The sequence below is a fragment of the Zea mays genome, chromosome 10, assembly GCF_902167145.1.
Source record: "Zea mays cultivar B73 chromosome 10, Zm-B73-REFERENCE-NAM-5.0, whole genome shotgun sequence".
Lineage (NCBI taxonomy): Eukaryota > Viridiplantae > Streptophyta > Magnoliopsida > Poales > Poaceae > Zea > Zea mays.
The window spans coordinates 75,420,124-75,426,329 of record NC_050105.1 but is presented as its reverse complement, the minus strand read 5'-3'; positions in this window follow the sequence as shown (position 1 = coordinate 75,426,329).

Here is a 6,206-nt window from a genome sequence, read left to right as displayed (position 1 = left end):
TATCCGTGAGCTTAATTAATTTTTTTATAAAATAAACATAACTATTAATACCTTCTTGCTGAGTATCACGCTGCGTGGCAGCCCTTAGAACTTCATCGATCATTTCACCAAAGGTCTCAGATAGTTCAATCTGCTTAGAAACAAGCATCTGATGGCTCTGCTGAAGAGAATCACAGTACTTATCCACCTCCTTGTCATGCGCATCAAACATTGATTCGAACATTGGTCGATGCTGGGAGGGCACACATTTCAGCTTGTTGCCAATCAAATGCTTTTTGCGTGGCACATATGTTGAATACGACAGAAACATGTCGTTCTGGTGCAATGACATAACATGTTTCTGTACGGCTACGAAACTGTATAAATCTAAGTTATAACTATTAGCAGTTATTGGAATTGTACCATCTGCATAACAGGAACAAATGTTTATGTCTAACATCTGCATGACCGAATGGTTCACCAGTTTGACGGGGGGCACGTCTGTCACCCCTAGCCAATTCTCTTATTGTCTCATTATCAAAATACTTGATGCGTGGATTACCATACTTGTTCTCAGGTGATGCAGGGTGGTGTAAGTGATCAAGATAGTATATCTGAACAAAAAAAGAAAATAAATCATATATAATTAGTACAAAACAAATATTTGGATATCATATATATGCTTGGTAAACAGAGAATTACTTACAAGAACAATGAGTGAACATCCATATATTGTTGTTGTAATGTTTGTTTTGTTCCTCTTGTGCCAACGACTGGCAGCATCACACAAATCAGTATAAACTAGTTGACACCAATCAATATCAGCCATCCGGTCCATGTTTGATGTTATTAGTACCTCATTGTTCGTAATGCCCCATGAAGCAGATGGGAAAAGAAGTTGATTGAATAAAATCAGAAAAAAACATCTGATTGATAACTCATCATCATTGCCAAGCACTATCTTGTCCTGAAGCTTGACAACATCAAACTCTTCTTTACAAATTTTGAGATCCCGTCTCACTTTTGAAGTAGCGTCCACTTCACCATACCAATCAGTGAACTCCCTGCCCCCTCCAGCACTTGGCAATCCCAAAATAAGACGAACCGTCTCTTTTGTTATCTTCAGTTCTTTACCAGCCCCTGGGCGTATTGTCATGTCATCTGGATCCAACTTATCCATCAACCACCTTATGAGAGATCTGCTCTCTAAGGCATCAGTACGCAAATCAAATATACTAGAAAATCCCAACCTAGCAACAGCATCCCGCTGTCGATCGCTCATTATCCAAGTTGAGACAATGACATCATAAGGAATGCAACGGATATTCAATTTCTGAAAGCATAAATGAATATGCATTAATACACATTGTATATATATATATATTGTTATAACTAAGGATAATATATATATATATACATACAAGTGATATTTGTTAGATGCTTGGAAATAACTAAAGTCTAAAACACTAACAAAATAAACAGCATACCAAAAATAATAATATATAAAAATGTAACATTGGGGTAATACAACATTGATTGTGCACCAAATTAACACATAAACAACCAGAAATATATACATAGTACCTAGGATTTTCTGGGTGTCCTCTGTTTAGGAGAGCTTGTTTTCGTAATGATCTTTGACTTGACATCTATATCAAACTTTGATATGCTTGTCACAATCAGAACTTGTGGGGAAGGGACTTTTATCTTCTTTGCACGGTTTTTTTCTGAAGGGGAAGGTGCAGCTGATCTGAATTGGCGCTTCAATGTTGGAGTATCCATGAAATCACCATCGGACAATGTGGATGGAGCTGAAGGAGGATTTTTTTACACGACAAGCTAGTGCCTTCCTACGGACACGATGAACTGGTGCTGGGTGTGGATCAATCTGTTGCTGGATATGGGAATTATCAGCATGATGAGCTGAGCTGCTAGATCGAGTTTGTCTTGAAATGTCAACCGAAAAAACCTCCTGACTTGACTCAATCGTTAATCTTTTTGCATTAGTTGGAGGGCGATCAACAGATCTCATGGTTAAACAATAAATATATCTGTTGAAAAAAATATTGTTTTTAAATACAATGATTTATGCATGAATATATGCCAAAAAATCGAATGTTGTCTATAATTATCTACAATACATACTACATAATACTAAATGGAGTTACACAACTTAAACTATCTTTTCCATTTATATGACAACATTTAATGAACCATGGTTATATACAAACATAAAGATTAATTTAATATTTCATATAATTGTAACTGGTGCATGATAAAATAAATGCCTATTTTGCATCAACTAACTATACAACATATTTTAATAACTGGTTCGTAATAATATACATATTTAGCTGATATTCAAACATGAATATTTAAATAACTATTGTATAAATAATAGTATATGTATGTATTTATATATAATACAACAGGTGTGTAAACTAATGATTCAAGTAGATAGAACAATACAATTGTGCATAATATCTTGACCAATGTTCATAAACAGTTGTACAAATGTGCATAAACAGTATTGACGATGTGCATATATATCAATACCAATAAGTATATACGTGTTACTAATATTGTGTAAAAAATACTCTTTGCAAACTCATGAATAAATACCTGAACCGGAGCCTTTGCCTAGGTCTTTGAATGCCGAGCGATACAGCGGATCTATGCAAATGTGCATTATTGGAAGCTCAGGGCTCTCAATATATATATATATATATATATATATATATATACTATATGTATTTAGAGCCCTAGGCTCTGTTTAGTTACAAGAAGCCCCAGCCAAATACGAACGCACGTGCATTCACAGTCGACCGACTTTTCAGATTCCATATATATAATGACGTGCTCCGCCATTAGCTCCTCTTTCTCCTCCCGGTCTCAGTTTCCATAACCGACTACACGACCGCAAAACCCCAACCTCGCCGCGCGACTCCGGGAATCTCCGCCGACTCAGCCATCCCCGACGACTCCGCTCCATTCGCCGCTCGCTGTCGATCCAGTCGCAATCGGCAGTTGAGCGGCGCCTCCTCATTGACCCCAATCCGCGCTCCAATATCCTCGCTGCTGCGTCAGGAGACGGGATTCCAGACCGGAGAAAACCCCAGTTTCTCCGCCGACGCGACTACTTCCACGCTCTCCGCCGACCCGACTGCTTCCACGTTCTCCGCCATCTTCCACATTCGCCGCTATCAACGGGTATCGATACAACTGGTAGCCCTTCCCCAACCATTTACGGTGTGTTCTTCCCAACCCTAGCTCACCGCATTTCCTGGGATCGACTTCGACCGTCAACAAATGTGTTGTTTTTTTGTTCATACTGCATTCTAAGGATTACGGCGAGGGTGAAAAATATTTATGCAGTTGATTTAATACATTTACGCACATTTACACAGTTGTTTACACACATTAGAATACATGTTTATGCATATCAGTTAAAGTTTTTTTCATAGATGATGTTCAATTGGTAATTGAGTGGTCCGCTAGTTGTTTTTGTAGAGTATATGATTCATTGAAAAGTCCATAAACTTTTAGTGACTGCATACATTTATTTATTCCATTATTTTATAGTTAATACATTATTGTTCACAACATGTATTGTTTTATTGAATCATATCTAGTTTTTATTATTATAAAACAGACATTATTTATTACACTAGTTCACAGTTAATACATCAATGTTTATAGCAAGTTTTGTTTTGCTCAAACATATTTAGTTTGTTATGATTATAAAACAGGACAGAACATGTATGCAAGTGATTGTTGTAAAGAAGCAGTCAATTAGTTGTTTTTGGTAGAGTATATTTTTTATTCAGAATTTATTATCCGGTTAGTGATATGCAATCATTTATGTATTCATTAGTCTATAGTTAATACATTAATGTTTTACAGCAAGCTTTGTTTTTTTCAAACATATTGAGATTTTTATGATTGTAGAACAGGACAGAACATGTATGCAACTAGTTGTTTTTCATGTATGTAACTGTATGCAACTGTGTTTTTTCATGTATGCAACTGTATACAAACTGTGTTTTATGTATGCAACTGTATGCAACTGTATGCAAAATATTCAGATTTTTATGACTGTAGAACAGGACAGAACATGTATGCAAATGTGTTTCATGTATGCAACTGTATGCAACTGTATGCAATATATTCAGATTTTTATGATTGTAGATCAGGTCAGAACATGTATGCAACTGTGTTTAGTAAATGAGCAGTCAATTAGTTGTTTTTCATAGAGTATATTATTTATATGAAATTTCATATATGTTTAGTGCATATATTTATGTATTTTAGATGATTATAGCTAATACATTATTGGTTACAACAAGGTCTGTTTTTATTGAAACATATTCAGATTTTCCTTATGTTTGAACAGGTCAGTATATGTATGCAAATGTAAATAGAGTATAGTATATTCAGATGTTTATTGAGACATTATTATTGCCATGCAAAATTTATACAGTGTGCTTTTATGCTTGGTATTTAAAACAACTAGGTTCATTGATTCAATCATACCACACAATAAATACATATGCATATCCAACAGATTAATTTTTACAATATTGTGTATTATGTATGCAGCTTTTAATTTAAAAAAATGAAGCACGTGGACCGTCCTCTGAATAACCCCAAACGTATAACAATTCAGTCAAGCCAGGAGTGTTTCAGTGTTGACATTCCGTGCGTAGAACAGTCTAATCCATGTCCAGAAGTTGGAAATCCTCCAAATGTTGCAGTCAAACTTTGATCAATGAAACAGTACAGCTTGATTCTGATGAAGATGACTTCATGCCAGCTCTGAAGAAGCGTAATGTTTCTGAAAGCCATACAAGAGTTTTAAGAAAAGTTGTGACAAAGAGGATTAAACATGAGGATCTACCCCGACAGGTTAGTGTTATGCATACTCAACAAACAATTTCATATTTGTAAGCTTCTGAATATTATTTTTTTGATAATAACAAAATTATTTCATGTTTTATATTGTATAACAGAGGCTCAATGTGATGTGCAACCCTCAAGATGTCATTGCAAGCATTAACATTTTGAACGAAAGACAATGTGAGGCCATAAGACGTAAAGGTTTCTCTAACATTCTTGATATGACAGTAGATGCGCTGTGTAGTAGATCACACCTTCAATGGTTGATGAACAAGCTGGACCACAAGGACATGACAATTCGTCTTGGTCCAGGAAAGGAACTAAAGATCACAAAGGACATTGTTCATCTTATCCTTGGTGTACCAAATCATGGCGGTGGTAAACCATTGGGGATTGACGAAGCAGTTGCAGCAAGCAACTTGAGGGCAGAGCTTGGTTTGGCTAAAGACGAGTTCAATGTGACATTTCTACAGGATCGTTTAAGGAAAGGCGAGGATGATGACCTTACAATCAGATGTTTCTTCCTCATTTTATTCAACCGTCTGTTGTTTCCAACTGCTAGCTAGGGCATAACAAATTATGAGGTGCTTCTGACAGAAGAAATGCACCGTTTCCATGAGACCGACTGGTGCCAGTTGATTTTTAATGATCTCTGTGAAGCTGCGAAGAAGTGGCACAACCGAAGCACCACAAATGTATCCACGACTATATACGGATGCTCCATAGTTGTCCTTGTAAGTATAGTGTTTATCCTTACGTACATTTTATTGCATATTTGGGTGCTCACTGTGGGTAATTATGTAACATGTTTTATGATGTTTGTTATGTTTACTTATACAGCTATTGAACTTTGTAATTCTGTTATGTAGTTGTATTACTTGGATCACCTGCATGCAGCCGCTGCCCCTCAAAATAAGATTGGCACACCTCGCATTAAATTCTTTGATAAGAATATCATAAAAGCTTTGACCAAAGCTGACAAGAGGAAGGTACGCCATGGGGCCGAACCTTTCGGACATTGTGAAGTAAGTTATTCATATTTAATCAAGTGTATTTTATGCTAAATTTTATGTCAATTATATGTCCTTTTGTTTCTAGTACCATTTTTGCATAACAAACTCATGGTCCATTTCAACTTTCACTTTAATTTTATTTTTTAGTTTCGAAGCTCGACCGAGACATGCTATTCAGTTGGACCTAAGCTCGATCGCCAATCCGAGGCAAGTTTATGATGTATTATATACATAGTTTATTAAGATTTATGGAACAAATGGAATAGGAATGTGGACGTGGATTCTTATTAATTTTGCTGAACAACCAGCCGGAGTGCA